Source organism: Maniola jurtina, chromosome 16 (genome assembly GCF_905333055.1).
Source record: "Maniola jurtina chromosome 16, ilManJurt1.1, whole genome shotgun sequence".
NCBI classification, from domain to species: Eukaryota; Metazoa; Arthropoda; class Insecta; order Lepidoptera; family Nymphalidae; genus Maniola; species Maniola jurtina.
The window spans coordinates 12,994,790-13,012,382 of NC_060044.1; the positions used below are offsets into that span (position 1 = coordinate 12,994,790).

The following is a 17,593-nucleotide window of genomic DNA, read 5'->3' on the forward strand; positions in this document are numbered from 1 at the left end:
AAAAAATCGCCAGTTTTCACCGCCATGTTCAGACGACTATTATACAAATTTGATAAGATTTTAACAAAAAAGCAAAAAATAGGAGCAAAGATTCCTCTAAATTTTGGTATAAGAACCATCGAGATCTGTCCAGTTTGATGAACACGCAGTTTGATCTATGCTGCCCTGCCCTGTGCTGTGCTGCGCGGCCTGCTTCTCTGTATACACTTAGGCTAGAGTTGTTTTCATTTGTGGCATGCCTCATTGTCGCATTTTGTTGCTTCGGCGTAAAACACTTCAAAGCATCGTGGTAGCTCACAAACATAGAAGAAAAAAATTTATTACCTATGTTTAGTACAGGTTTTCTTGTGGTTTATAGAGTTAAGTGGCTAATTAATAAAATTTATCAAGCAAAGTGCCATCTCTTGTAAGGTTAAGTACCAATTTATATTATTTATTACCATTATTAACTTAATGCGATCTTTTAAATTGCAAAATTATTAACCTTTATATTTTGCCATTATAATGATAATTATCTTAAGTGCTAAACCATTTCTAAAGGTTAGTACTAAAGGACAGTTATTGCGAAAATTATGGAGCTATCAAACGTATTTAGGCTTATTGCGGTCGAGAAACTCATTAGCTGGGCCAATTGAATAGTGAAGTAGCTATTTTGTTGTCAATACAGACCTAATTATAAAAAAAAGAGTCAAGTACGAGTCGGATTCGCATACGTAGGGCTCCGTACCATCGTAAGAAATACCACTTTTTTGTGGTGTAACCACAAATTCACGGTTTTTGGATTTTTCTGTAAGATCTACATAAGTATCTGCCTCATGGTTCTAGGTCAACGGGAAGTACCCTATAGGCTTTCTTGACGGAGACAACAGACGGACAAACGGACAAACATACAGACAGACAACGAAGTGATCCTATAAGAGTTCATTTTTTTCTTTTGAGGTAAGGAACCCTAATGAGCCTCATAGCGTGATACGAGGCTCATTTTCTTGGTATATCTAGACATCGGTCCTAACCTCAACTTGCTAGGGTGTTCTGTACATTATCTAACACTTTGTATAAAAGTTTATCAAATGCACCCGAATGAAGCCAGGCTGATCAGCTAGTCTAGTATCAAAGAATAAATAAATTAAACCTACCTACAGAATACAAAACCGACTTGAATTACCTTTGTAAAACCAGATAAGGCTGTTTTATTTTGAATTTAAACAGTTTAAGCCCCATTATTTGTTCAGAGCAAAACAAAAGATCTGATTTAGTGTTTTTCGAGAAAACTTGGATTCTATTTTCTTTTGTTTTCCAACAACTGTGATTTATTAAAATAAACATTATTCAATTTTGTTAGAGTAAATATTATACAAGTCAGTTTAATTTTATATACTTAGGTTCCCAGTAAAATGTTTTCCAATAAATTGAGTAAGTATCTATTTTAAAACTTATTTTTATAACATTTTACTTGAAGAAAAAATAATTTATTAGTAAGAGAAAAAAGATTTTAAAATTTGGAAGCTAAGTTTTCTATAATATTATTTTCTAAAAATTTATTAGTAAGTAACAAAAAGTTACATCTAGAAAACTATGTTAATTCTCACCATTTCAAAGCTAATTGTAACTATCTTACAATTTTTAATAATTTTGCAAACTGTGTGTTGTAAATTCGATTTTCTTACCACATAAGAAATTGCAGATTCGTATCGATGCCAGTAGCTGGTCAAAACACTGCTTTTTAAATAAAACGGAAGAAACATACAAATTATTGAGTAACTATATCTAACAATACTAAAACTTTAACTAAAAAATAAATACTAGATAAATCTCTGAAACAAATTTTAATAAGTAAACCATGTTATCTTATACCTAATAATCTCGTTCTTTATATTTAGTAGTTTAAAAAAACAAAGTAAAAAATATCTTTATTGTAGAAAAAACATTGTACAAAACTGATAAATATGAAGTTTGTAACATTGTCTAACAATAGCCAATTATTATAATGTAACTAAATTATAAATGGAAAAAAGCAATGGCCGATTTTCGTCCCACAAAAAGTTGGTAACTTTTTGTAGATCGATTTTCGTCGACTTTTATTGAATAAACTATCAGAAAGATTCTTTCTGTGAATTTCGTAAACCAAAATTCCACGACATTTTAATAGAGCCCGTAAATTTATAATGTGTCTATTATTTGCTATTTAAAGGTTTGTATTTAGAATATGTTTTAACTTTTAGTTAACACATTTACGTAGCACCAAAATCCACTCTCTCGACTGTTTCAATTCCAATATCAGCGCTGTTGATCGTAATTCCAAGTTAAATTAATGTAGCAAACCATTATAAGTGTGACACATGCGCTGAGCACGGAAAAAACATTCACCAAAATGAAAACGTTTTAAAAGTAGCCTTTGCCCTTCTCTAGTCTCTAGAGTTTAGCTTCGACGACGCGGTTGACGACATGTTGATACATGAGTAGCGAATGTTGATACCTACTAGTTTACTGATGATATTTTGTGAGAAGTGGAGAGTGTTCCAAATTCAAAAATTCATGAGACAGAATCATCACAATATTAGCTGAGTAAGATGAGTGCTCAAAAACTCGAACACTCGCAATCGTGAGCGTGAATAATAAAACTAGAAAAAGATATACGCAGCGATATTGAATCGCATAAAATTGGAGTGTGATGTGCACACGAATTGTAGCTCTACATGGCGGTGGTAGAGTCTGTTTTGCATTGAAATTGATTATTTTCAGGGCTGCCTCTTGAAATGATATTTCAAAACCGTCGAAGATGGAATACTTAATTCATGTTCAAAACAATTTTTGAATAGAAGTGGGGTGGGAAAATATATAACAATTTCCAATAAACCAAAAAAATATGCTACGCTTGTGTAATTAGTGCATTAATTATTTATTAATAAGCAGTTTTTAAAATCAACTGAAAAATTGGGTTTCTGTAACATGTGGGGATTTGAAAAATCACTCATTAGAAATGGAAGATTCTTGTATTCATATAAACTTTTACTTGTGTGCTTTTGAATTTACCGCTTCTATTCAATAATAAATCACTTAAATAACATGTAATATCCCTCAATCGAGGCTTAATTTTCGCGTCCATTTTTTGACGTCCATTGTGATCTTTATTTTTTTAACAATTTTTTTCAGTGAAATCGATAGATAAATTTATTCATAAGCATTTATTTGGAGAGTAAGCGGCAACCCTAGGTCTCCCACCGTGTACAATAGGGTCAAGGGCACTCAGGTAGCGGTCGGGGATATTATTGCTTTTGTAACGATCTGAAGAAAGGTTTTCAGGATGGCCAGATCTTTTAAATTGCCAGCAACGTTTAAGTTATTACTGCAAATTGAATTGCTAAGGACTTTTTGTGAGATAGCTTCCTATTGTAAAATATTGCTGAAAGGAATTAAGGGAATTAGTGAAATGATTTTAGGTCATCATCATTCATCCTACTTGCTTTAACGGTGAAGACAACATCGTGAGGAAACTTTCATGCCTGACATTTTCCATAATGTTTTCAAAGGTGTCTGAAGTTTTGGTAGTAAGTAAGTTATTTTCGGCTTATATCTACATATTTACGTAATATCTACGTTATAGTATTTTTTAAATTATGTCTGTTCTGTTTATAATTTGAACTCGAAGCTGGAAAAAACTAGCGAAGTGCGAGTCAGACTCGCGCACCGAGTGTTCCGTACTCGGGTATTTTTTCTGACATTTTGTCATTCTACATAAAAATAATTAAAATCTGTTTTTGAATGTACATGTAAAGTCCTTTCATATGATACCCCATTCGGTATCTTACATTGTAAATTGAAAATACTAATTTATTCGTTCATGAACACATTTCAATTTTTTTCGTGAGTAACCACAAATTCACAGTTTTCGGATTTTTCCTTTACTTGTGCTATAAGACCTACCTACCTGCCCAATTTCATGATTCAACTAGGTCTACCTGGTTTCTAGGTCAACGGTCAACTAGGGAACTAAGTATAGGTTTTCTTGATAGACACGACAGACGGACAACAAAGTGATCAAATAAGGGTGCCAATTTTTCTTTTGAGGTACGGAACCCTAAAAATCATCATGTTTGTTAACATAAACATGAATATTATAGTACAAACAAGTTGCCCTACTTAAAAGGGCTCGAATCGCCGCAGGGCCGGCTTTATGCGGCTTTAGGAAAACGGAAACTACATAAGCCTACTTTCTGTTTACGTTTTTCAAGGAGGAAGCAAGACTGAGAAAACTTTTCCATAATTTTTGTAAACATTTGTAATTTATGAAAAGAGAATTTCTTCATTATATAATAGGTATTACGGTAGAAAAATTGTTGAGAACTAAGTTCGTTCATTTAAGTTAACGTAAATACATACCTTTACAAGTACGGTTAAAAAGGGCTAACAACAATAATTTTTAACTCCCGACCCAAAAAGAAGGGTGTTATAAAATTGGCGTGTGTATCTGTGTATCTGTCTGTGGCATCGTAGCTCCTAAACTAATGAACCGATTTTAATTTCGTTTTTTTTTTGTTTGAAAGGTGGCTTGATCGAGAGTGTTCAACATACGACAACGCAACAGGCTATTTAATGGGAACTATATTGTATAACAACTATATAAAAATATATTTTTAGCCTTAAATACGGTATGCGGTCTATTTTATGTTGAGACAACATCCCGTCGCTCGTGCCGTAGAATTTGAATATTGTGGTACGACGGTTTGCCGACGATTCTTGTACATTTTATTTAAAAATTATTGTTGTAGCATGCAACCTGGTGGCATGCTCCAATGCCGCACTGTCGTTCTGGGGTAAAACTGATTTAACCTGTAGTAGTTACAAGGGTAACGAATAAATACATATATGTATGTATGTATAAACTACTACGCACTTTCCTGTAATCGGGTAAAAAGTCAAAGTTTAAAACATCGAGTAGATAGTTGATTTAACAAGTGTAAATTAAAAATTTATAACACCCCCGACAAGTGAAGGTTACAGTAACTAGAAGAAGAGCTGATAACTTTCAAACGGCTGAACCGATTTTCTTGGATAATGGCTAAGAACACTCTCAATCAAGCCACCTTTCAAACTAAAAAAACTAAATTAAAATCGGTTCATCAGTTTAGGAGTTACGATGCCACAGACAGATACACACGTCAAACTTATAACACCCCTCTTTTTGGGTCGGGTGATAAAAATAAACTACTAAACCAACACTTTACTGTAATTGGGTAAAAAGTCAAAGTTTAAAACATCCTGTAGATAGTTGATTTAAAAACAAAACTTAGTGACTGGAGTTCCGTTATTCTGTCTTTATTTTTATTTGCCATAGTACATTAACATTTTATTTTTAACCCCCGACCCAAAAAGGGGGGTGTTATAAGTTTGACGTGTGTATCTGTGTGTCTGTGTATCTGTCTGTGGCACCGTAGCGCCTAAACTAATGAACCGATTTTAATTTAGTTTTTTTTGTTTGTAAGGTGGCTTGATCGAGAGTGTTTTTAGCTATTAATCCGAGAAAATCGGTTCAGCCGTTTGAAAGTTATCAGCTCTTTTCTAGTTACTGTAACCTTCACTTGTCGGGGGTGTTATAAATTTTTAATTTACACTTGTTACAGTTGGATTTCACTTCAACGTGAAAATACGAAAAACATTGATTCAATAACTGTATCGATGAATTATTGTTTGCTCTTTTTCCCGAAATGTAATACGTTTCATTCGCTCAAGCGTTCCATTTTATTATTATTTATTTTCCTAATCAAATAACTTCGGGAAGAGTCTGGAACGAGTCTGCCCATTCGTGGGAGATTGCTTTATAACTATAACCAACGATATTGCTAGCGCTTTTATTGCAAAAGAGAATTTAGCAATCTATCTTGAGCTATCTGTTTTCTTTGTATTACTCGAGTTGAAAAAGGAGGTCCCAAATTCGGCCCATGTTTGAACTATTGTTTTAGCAAGCTTTGACATCATTTAAGGTCTAAGAGAACTCGTACCAAAATGTAATATTTGGACCTCTGTCTGAACTCTATTTGTCTGAATTGCGTAAAAATGCGTGTCAATATTTTTGTAAGAACAAATTGATTTTTATGGCACTAAACTGCTTTGTGTGTATCAATAATGATTTATTAATCAGTCACACACTTACACGTAGTTTGATACAAGGAAGGAGATTTTGAACTATTGATACCTAGGTTTTAAACCATAATAAAACTATAAGTATACTATAGTATACACCTGCTCACAACGGCGGATCCAGGGGGGGGGGGGGTCATGGGGGTCATGACCCCCCCCTGAGCCGGTTCCAGGGCTTAGATGGACCACTAATTGAACATAATGATTTTATTTATATATTTTGTCACCATACAGATTTTATGTAACTACATACCTTCAATATTTAATTAATTTTTATATAATATAATAACTTTGTATGATGGCAAACGTTTGGGAACGAACGCATCGAAAATTTGAATTTTACCGCGCCACACTTGCGCGCGCTTGTCGACTACTTAGTACGTAACGTCTAGCTAGACCTAACCTCAATCGGAACGACTAAACTTCAACACAATATCATAACATAGTTAGTTCTAAGTTAAAAAACTAAAATTTCTTTCTACCTATACCTAATGTGTTTATGAGTGTACCATGTAACTATACCGTACCTAATAAATAAAATAAAAATAAAAATAAAATAAGTATTCTTAAAAATTGTTGCTGCAAATTCATTAATTACAAGAAATGGTAGCAATCAGTTTCTCATTATTCCAGTGCGTGCGTTTTAACTTAAATGTTATTATTGTTAACATGGCCGTAGCCAAAAGAAATTGTTTTCAAAATGCATAATATACTAGTTAGTTCTCGAATTTACAAGTTTTTTGTAAATCTATCAATAAATTTGCGCTCGCTTCGTTCGCGCTTTTATATTGTGTTAGTTGATTACCGGAACTTCGTTCAAACCCCGTGGAAACTCAGTTTTTTTGGGATAAAATACCTAGGTATACAATGCAAGGTACCACTGAATAGTACCAAATTTTACCTAAAAAGATAAGCCCTGAAAAGTACTTTCGCTAATATTATTTCGTAAATACAATTAATAAAAATTTCGCGCTCGCTTCGCTCGCGCTTTAATTCTATTAGTTGTTTTTGTAGTAGTTACCCGGAACTTCATGCCCATGAGATTACATTTTTGAATATCCCTAGAAAATCTTTATTTTTCATGAGAAAAGTAGAGTGAGGTGCTTTAAAACATAACATTTTTTATGGCTGAGCTCGTTCATCTCTCGCTTTTTTATCTGTAACAGAAAAATTACGCTCGCTGCGCTCGCGCACATGTTTCTTGTTGCATTCTATCTTGTTCAAATCTTCAATCAATCTTGGTCAAATTGAAAGGTAAAATTCCACTAAGCAACTAGGTATTCACCCCGTCAAGTCGAGTAGAAGATTTTTTCTCCGGATAACCCCCCCCCCCCTAAACAAATCCCATAGGTAGATATGTAGGTACCTACTCACTGAAAGAGTGCTGCGTGACTTATGTACCTTCTTTTTACTTGTATCTATTGTTATCAAAATTAAATTATAAGTTCTTGACTTGACCACTACTATGTGACCCCCTCCTGGCGCCAAAGCTGGATCCGCCCTTGCCTGCTCACGTATTTAGTCGACGAAGTCTCAATCGCGACGCGCAGCGAGCTGAGTCCCTATAAAGTAGGACCCCTGAGGGGTTCGAAACTTGTCGAGCTTACGTCGACTAAATATATGAGTATAACCGTAATTATTTATTTATTTTATTTTAAAAACACACAACATATATACAGAAAAAAACATAGAGAAACATAATTACACAGAAGAAACTATACTAGATGGTGCAAAGGCGGCCTTATTGCTATAGCAATCTCTTACAGGCAACCTTAAGTGTACGGATTTGGTGACCAGAGCGCGGGATGGTTGCACAAAATTAAATTAATCTATTCTATATGTACCTAGCATATTATGTAGACTAAAGACTTATAATGGAAATCACTCACGAAAGTTTAAACGTCATAATAAAATTGTTTAACAACTATTCACTTGTTTCACTATTTTGTGCTTGTATCATGATTTCATTGTTAGTTCGCGATAAGAAAGTCGTATGCGCCGCGCATAATGCATATCGTTGCTTATGCGTTTTTGTGATAAGTGACTAGTTTATCGGTTTATGGAAATAGATTGTACATATCCTTGAAACATCAGCATAATTTGATGTATAAAGTAAAGAGCGAGGTATAATCTAAACAATACATAGATCGATGGGCCCCATGGGGCTACATGAGGCGATCTGTATTACTGCCCGCATTACTTTTAGTAGTTTTTATAAATATTTGAACATAAAGCTTGTCGGAATCTATAAAGGTTCTAGGAAACAATTACATGACTATTTTTAAAACGCCAGCGCAATTTGCTGTATAAAGTAAAGAGCGACGCTTAATCTGTACAATATGTAGGTCGATGGGCCCCATGGGGCTACATGGGACGATGCATTACCGTAATTATTGTCCCACTGCCCGCCGTCGCCACAAAGGTCGGGGCTGGTAATTGAAATTACTGTTCAGACTCTCCTTTTATTTATTAAAGTAAAAAGTTACTTAGAGCACCCATACGTGGATATGGACTTATTATTAACTAGAAGATGCCCGCGGCTTCGCCCGCGTGGATTTCGATTTTTTAAAATCCCGTAGGAATCCTTTGATTTTCCGGGATAAAAAGTAGCCTATGTGCTAATCCAGGATATTATCTATCTCAACTCCAAATTTCAGCCAAATCTATTCAGTAGTTATTTCGTAAAAGAGTAACAAACATACACACACACACACACACACACACACACACACACACACACACACACACACACACACACATACAAACTTTCGCCTTTATAATATTAGTGTGATGGTTACATCGCCAGTGGCCCCAGTGGGTGATCCCGGCCGCCACACCGCCACTAAATTGGTTGCGCAACCAAGCGGACACCACCGAGCTCATATTTTGACATTGATTGGTTCTACTTATTACTTCACTGGAGTGACAATAAAAATAAATGTCAAATGAGCTTGGTTGCTATCATTCAGTATTGAACACAGCGAATCACCCCGCTGCTGGTGAGCTACCCTCCGTTCATTTTGTTGGTAGCGCGACCGGTTGCACCGCCACTGGTGTCCTAGTAATGCACTTAGTACATGATTACATCACGATTGTCATGGAAGATGAATATGCATCAACGACAAATAGAACTTTTTCAATGCCAGTTATACACTGTGCAACTCGCATAGTTTTTGTCTCGGTGTTGGCAGCATTGTGCGAGTTTCACAATGTTTCCCGATGTAACCTATTATGTTGGTACCACTGGAGATGAGTACAATGTCATTGTCGTGTTTTCTAAGCACGCTAAGTATTTCATATCGTTGTGCAGCTCACGGTATTTGAGAACAAGATAGAGAAGTGTGAATATTGGCATCTAATTTTTTTATGCGATGACCAGCAATAATTTCTATGCCTATCATACAGAACGTTTCTGTAAAAATAACTGATTTTAAAATTACACTGCCAGGATTCGAAGGTCGACCTTATAATAAACGTTTTTCTTTCTTCTTTTCTTACTTACATTAAGTAGGTAGGTACGGTACATCACAAAGAAGGTTTATCAACTGAGGTTTCAGTTACTCCAAACGATTTTCCGAGGCACAAAGCAATTTATCATTTTTCGACCCGATTCGACTTTGATGGATCGCTTATTTGGAAATACTCAAACTAACATCTGAATACCACGAGTATTTATTCATCCAAGGATACCACACGCTTAATATTTTGTCCCAATGTTTACTCCTGTATGTGTATAAGCTACCTTGATTTTTACTGTTATAGACTCCGTAGTCCTGTTAGATGATGGTGTAAGGGGGTTTTCTCTTGTAGGTACCTATGGGGGGGGGGGGGGGGGGGTATTTATCTTCGAAATCACCCCTTGAGAATGAGGCCATGAGAGTATTAGGTAACTTGGTTTTCACCAGACCAGATCTGAGCCGGTTAACAAATTATAAATTACTTGATAAGATGTACGTAGTCGAGAATCGAATTCGGGACTTTCCTATTATTTATATGTCCACGCCACACACCATTGTACCGGGTTGATCATAAAGGATTTGAATTGTGTACGACATCTGGCGTCAGGGAAAAAGTACTGTAGACCTTAAACCTGTGCAGTGGGTAAATTCTAATGTTCAATTCAGTCTAATGTTTTGTGGTATAAAAGAGGCACGACGGCTGGTCAATCCACCCCGTCGCACGATTGTTAAATTAAAACCGAAAGCCCGAACAAGTAAGTTGATTTCGTCAGCGCTCGATTACCCATCGATCATCTTCGGCAACAGCGACGTTGAATGATTACACTGTGAAATAATCCAATCCTTGTTACCGCTGTCGTGATACATTGATTTACTCTTGTACCTACGCTAGGGGCGTTTCAATCCATGAAACTATTCCTTGACCCCTGTTGCCGTGAAAATGGTTTTCACCAGACCAGATCTGAGACAGTTAAGTTATTATAAATTATTTAACTGACCCAGTCGGGAATAGAATGCAGAACTTTTTATATGACCATACCGTACACCATTGTACCTGGTAGATCATAAACGATTCGAAGAAACCACAACCTAGTTAAATATTAGGTAGTAGGTACATAATATAACTGGCATCAGCGGAAAAGAACTGTAGAGTGTTATAGACCTATAACACATAGGTACAGTGGGCGAATCATCAATTTAATATTTCGTGGTATGAAAGCATCACATCCATCCCGTCCCACGATCGTTTCACGAACAAGCAAGTTGATTCCCTCAGCGCTCGGTAATCATCGATCATCTTCGGCCAAACCGACGTTGAATGATTACACTGTGAAATAATTCCGAACCGGTTCCACTTGTTCCACTGTCGTGTTACAGTGATTTAGCACGCGGGTATTTCCGTTCATGTCAGGAATTTCTGGGGGTTTTAATTCCCGAAACCGTGCCGTCAAGCGATTAAGCGTTGCTGTACGATGCCGTGTAGACATTAGATACCAATTAGGTGTGTGGGTTTAATCAAAATTGCCATATCCCCTCCAAGTTAGACCATTTCCATCTTAAGACTGCATTATCACTTACCACCAGGTGAGATCGCAGTCAAGGGTAAGCACTTGACACTTGACTTTGTAATGGAATTAAAAAATATATACACTGAAATAAATCCAAGCAGTTATAAACTGATTCCAACTTTGTCCCGTAAACGCAAATAAAACCGCTTGGTTGGCTATTTGCTTAACAGAACAAACTTTCTCAACCAACACTGAGCTAAACTGAGGCAGTTGTAATTAAGTTGACTTTAGTGTCCTAGAATAATAGCTTAAACATTTTAAAGCTACAATCCTAGAGCTCGTCGACTACAGAGCACGGGTCTCCACTCAACAAGGTATAACCAGAACGCTAGCAAAAACGAAAACAGGTGATAGTACTGATTATTACTAATACGGTGCCACAAAAAAAACGCGAAATAAAAATTTAAAAATCCCGTATTTTTTAAAAGTTTACAATATATTGCAAATTAAACATCTGACTGACGCTAGAGGTCAACGATCGTTACGTAAATAGGCCACTCGAGGTCAATGTCGCGTAGTAGGTGTGAAAAAACGCGAAATAAAAATTTAAAAATGCCGTAATTTTTAAAAGTTCACAATATATTGTAAATAAAACATTAATTGACTGACGCTAGAGGTTAACGAACCCGCGTGGCCTATTTACGTAAAAATAGGCCACGCGGGGTCAATGCTGCGTCGTAGGTGGGGCATTGGCCCTGTTTTGCACGTTTTACATTGCGGGTTTGAAAAAAACTAAATCATTAAAACTACAAAATAAGACAAATGGTTATTGTCATTGGATTGTATTTAGGTATTTTACCTATATCTTAAAACGCTAGCAAAAAAATAAAACCTAGAATCATGAAATTTAGCAGGTAGGTAGGTCTTATAAGTTATAGCACAAGTACCTAAAGGAAAAAATTCTAAAACCGTGAATTTGTGGTTATATTATACAAAAACAATTAAAATGTGTTCACAAAAAATTTAATTCACTAAATCACATATAGATGGCGCATACCGTTATTAAATTGCAGAGTTCTACATAAAGGTGTGGGGAATATCTTGTGCGATGGTACGGAACCCTTCGAATGCGAGTCTAACTCGCACTTGACCTGTTTTTTTTTTCACAAATTTGACCCGTCTACGTAGGTCAGACTAATCTTAAACTCTTGAGTCTTGACATGAAATTGTCTTCTTAAAAGTTATACCAATTAAGTTTAGAGTTGGCTTGGAATCCTGCACCGGTGATACATACGAGTAACTTGTGCCTCGTAGCAAATGTTTCCAATCCCATTACAAGCTCTGGCTAAATTGACTTTCGGTAGGGATGTGCACCTGTTTGATGAACTGTTATCGATAACAAGATAAAGTTTTTTTTAATTCGGATATTTTCAAGGGGTTTTATAGGTGAGCCTAAATGCCAGCCCCATAGGTACAAACTAAAATAAAATCAAACTAGTTAAACCTAAAACTATAACAATTTGAGAAAAACACTAACAAATTCATACACTTTGCTAAAGTCAAAAGAAGCATTAAAATCAGTCACCTAAGCTCCTAAAAACACAAAACAGGCAGGTCAATCAGAACTTTGATAGATGGCGCTAATAGTATTTATATACGCGGAAATATAGTAAAATAGTTTTTCTGTCGCTTGATATGTTTTAATATTATACTTTATACATATTTTGAACTCAGAATTTCCTCCTTTTCATTCCGAATAATTTTGAGCTAGCTTGGAATCCTTCACCGGTGATACATTTAAGTAACCTCTGCCCCGTAGCTAATGTTTCCAATTCCATTACAAGCTCTCGCTAAATTGACTTTCTTGAACTCTATCGATAAACACGTTTTTAGTCAAAGTGAAAGTCACTTACAATTTTAAAGTAACTATAGTAAAAATAATAAATGAATTATTAAACTATTATTCATTAATTTTAGTAAGAACTAGCTGACGCCCGCGACTTCGTCCGCGTGGATATAGGTTTTTCAAAATCTCGTGGGAACTCTTTAATATTCCGGGATAAAAAGTAACCTATGTGCTAGTCCAGGATATTATCTATCTCCATTCTAAATTTCAGCCAAATCCGTCCAGTGGTTTTTGTGTGAAGGAGTAACAAAGATACACACACACATACACACAAACTTTCGCCTTTATAATATTAGTTTGATACTATTGACGAAAAACAACTTCTCATTTTTGATATTATAAAGGCGAAAGTTTGTATGTGTGTGTGTGTGTAGTGTGTGTGTGTGTGTGTGTGTATGTTTGTTACTCTTTTACGCAATAACTACTGAATGGATTTGGCTGAAATTTGGAATGGAGATAGATAATATCCTGGATAAGCATATAGGCTACTTTTTATCCCGGAAAATCAAAAAGTTCCTACGGGATTTTAAAAAACCGAAATCCACGCGGGCGAAGCCGCGGGCATCTTCTAGTTTTTGATAACAATGTTAGATAAGTACTTTATTGTATTAGAGGAGCTGTGGTTTCTGACCACGCATAAAATAGAGCAGCATTTTATTATCATGACTTTAAATAACTATAAAATGGGCAACCCTATGGTTCTACGCTATGGGGAAGTGACGTCATGTGCCATTATAACGCATAAAGGCGTGCGCAAAATGTACCGTTACAAGCTTTACGATCATTTTACGACACATGCTAAGTCTAAGAACGATAATGGCGAAGCAATGTATTCGCGCATTTTATTTTTAGGGTCCCGTACCCGACTGGTGCAAACGGAACCCTATTCATGGAAAAAAGGCCTTTGAAGGTCTTGTTTATGTTACTCTATGAGTCTATCCTTTTTTCATAGCCCATGAAATATTATGTAAATGAATACCACTTTAGCTAATTATGACGGTTTATAGGTGCTAATAGTGTTTCCATGTAAACGTGACGGCTGTGTCACGCGTAGCAATTTACGACTTCAATTACTAAAAGGTAAATATTATCTTAGATTTTGTATTAAAATTATATGGAACTAGATGATGTCGCCCGCGACTTCGTCGGCAAGGATAGAGTATTGTCAAAAATCTTTAATTTTCCAGGATAAAAACCGGCCAAGTGCGAATCAGACTCGCGCACCGAGGGTTTCGTACCATCAACGTACCCATGATTCTAGGTCAACGGGAAGTACCCTATAGGTTTTCTTGACAGACACGACAGACGGACAGACGGAAAGACAACAAAGTGATCCTAGGCTCCAAACTCTGCATGCAATCTTTGCACCAAATAGATGGTGCTTGTGACTTCATCTATATGGATGTAAGTTTTTTTAAGAATCTTGTAAGAACTCTGATTTTCCAGGACAAAAATATATACATAGGCATATATTTTTACTTTCGGATTTACAATATTAGTATGGATTTTCACGTTTTTATTTTGTGGACTATTCCGGTTCTGTTCGCCATGATAAATTTATTCGTTTACTAGCTGTGCCCGCGACTTCGTTCGCGTGGAATAGTGACTTTTCGGGCAGCATGTACGTTAAAAATGTTCGCCGTGATTCCTTAAATTGACATAACTTTTTTATTTATGAACCGATTGACATGAAATAAACACTAAATGTTAAGTGAAGCTTACTACAATATATTAGTGAAAACCGTTTCTAAATCGAATAAGCCGTTTCTGATATTAGCGTGCACAAACACACAGACAAACAGACAAACAGACAAAAAAAATTAATTACAATTTCGGGTTCAGCATCGATATAATAACAACCCCTGCTACTTTTTTTTTATATATTTCCATTGTACAGACACCGCTTTTCTACAATTTTATTATATGTATAGATGGTTACAATATTAACATATACATAGAAACTTCGCAATTTTAATGACTTCTGTATGTGAATGACAATAATTAATTCTCGTCGTCATTAAATTGCGCCGGCTGAAATGCGGTAGGTTCCGGGTTTCTGAAATATTAATATTGAAATGAAATCCAACAAAACGTACATCCGACCTTGCAAGTAATAATTTGTTCCTTACAGGAAAATTAGAGGCTGACTTGAACGCTACGGAAATTGACGACCTCCCTGGCACAGTGTAAGTGCTGTGGTCTTTTAAGTAGAAGGTCCCGGGTTCGATTTTTGGCATGGGAAATTCGGGAATTTATAGTTTTAAAATTGTCTCAGATCGGGCCTAAGCGATTCTTTAATTTAAGACTCTCTCCAGATCCGGCCAGAGACAAATAAGATAGAGAAATTGTAAATTCAAAAATTGTCTCTTTCGGGAATTGTACCCGGTGCCACTTATAAGAGCATGACAGTGTTCACCACTGCACCACAAAGATTGTCGCAGTCGCGGGGGGGAAAAGCCAGTATCTATATATAGTATATATACATATAAAAAAGGAAAACTGACTGACTGACTGCTCTATCAACGCACATCTCAAACTACTGGACGGATCGGGCTGAAATTTGCCATGCAGATAGCTACTAGTAAGACGTAGACATCCACTAAAAGAAAATGAAAATTTAGCCCCTAAGGGAGTCAAATTGGCGTTTGAAAGTGTAGTCCACGCGGACGAAGTAAGTATAAAATTCAACGAAACGTACACCCACAGACGTACACCCAACCTTGCAAGTAATAATATAATTGTCAGTGTCAGGAAAATTACAGAGTGGCGGGAACTCTGCGGAAGTAATTAGACCTCGAAATTACTATTGTGTTATTTGGAAGCGCTACCTTAAGTAAAATCACCCTGGCGCTTTGGTCTTATAGAGGTTCTGAGTTCGATTACCGGCTGGATTAATTTGGAATTTTGCTGTAAATTCCAAATTAATCACATCTCGTCAATTAACATCTCGTCTGGTGGGAGACTTCGGCCGTGACTAGTTACCATCCTAACAGCATAGACAAGCAGCCAAGCAATCTAACGTTCCAGTTCGATGTCGATTCGAAAGCGATGTGTTTAAAGAAATTCAAATCGGTTCAGAAATCCTGGAGAATTCGGTATACATATCAAAGATATTGGTGATATTAGTTTACCTACATTTGTGTGTATTACTGGTATTACTTTGTACATAATAGAATAGATTTTTATTCAAATAAACTTTTACGAGTGCTTTTGAATCGTCAAATAATTTACCACTAACTAACTAATAAGAATGAATAAATAATTATGATTATAATGAAGGCTTTTTCCTGCCAAGAACTTGAATACCTTTAGGCTTTAAGGCAAGAGTAAATAGACATCTTCTAGGCAAGCGCGCTTCAACCTGGACCACACCATTGTTCTGTTTCTCAGGCATGCTTGTCATCAAGCGCAAGCCTAACTCACATTTAACAAGTGTACCTAAATTAAAAATTTATAACACCCCCGACAAGTGAAGATTACAGTAACTAGAAAAGAGCTGATAACTTTCAAACGGCAGAACCGATTTTCTTGGATTATAGCTGAGAACACTCTGGATCAAGCCACCTTTCAAACAAAGAAAACTAAATTAAAATCGGTTTATTAGTTTATGAGCTACGATGCCACAAAAAAATACACAGATTCACACGTCAAACTTATAACACCCCTCCTTTGGGTCAGGGGTTAAAAAAAGGCCTTGCATAAGCCGAATCTACATACAAAATCTACAGTCTACAGTCAAAGGCCATGAAGGAAACCCATGCCTGTGCCATGTTTCCATGTTTGTTCATGGTTTGTATATTTAAAAAATTGCTTGTGAATTAATTTTACCACGTATTCTATAACTAGCTGTGCCCGCGACGTCGTTCGCGTGGAATAGTGACTTTTCGCGCTTTATATAGCCACGGACGCTCAGGCGCGAGGCGCCGTGATTCTTTAAATTGACATAACTTTTTTATTTATGAACCGATTGACATGAAATAAACACTAAATCCTAAGTGAAGCTTAGTACAATATATTAGTGAAAACCGTATCTAAATCGAATAAGCCGTTTCTGAGATTAGCGTGCACAAACACACAGACAAACAGACAAACAGACAAACAGACAAAAAAAAAATTAATTACAATTTCGGGTTCGGCATCGATATAATAACAACCCCTGCTACTTTTTTTTATATATTTCCATTGTACAGACACCACTTGTCTACAATTTTATTATATGTATAGATAGCACAATTAAAATCCGGACCGTTTTGTTTTCCTAAGAGACTAGTTTAGGCCTGAGACTTCGTCGTGGACTACAATTTGAGACCCCTATTTGACCCCCATGGGGTTGAATTTTCAAAAATTCTTTCTTAGCGGATGTCTACATCATAATAGCTATCTTCATGCCAAACAGACCGATCCGCCCAGTAGTTCGAGCTGTGTGTTGATAGATCAGTCAGTCAGTTTCCTTTTACACATTTAGATTTCAAGCTGCCTGGTCACCCGCTAGTAAACAGGCAGTTCTAATATCGTCTCCGGCCGGCTCCCGGGAACTGTACCGTTAGTACAACATTGAACACCGCATACATGGTTAATAGTAT

At 36.2% G+C, this 17,593-nt stretch overlaps 1 protein-coding gene across 2 annotated transcripts in view; it reads right to left on the reverse strand.

Moving 5' to 3' along the window:
* LOC123873225 (neuroglobin-like) overlaps positions 1-17,593 on the reverse strand; it is an 87,527-nt gene that overhangs the window by 5,877 nt on the left and 64,057 nt on the right. The gene's annotated exons all lie outside the window — the stretch shown is intronic.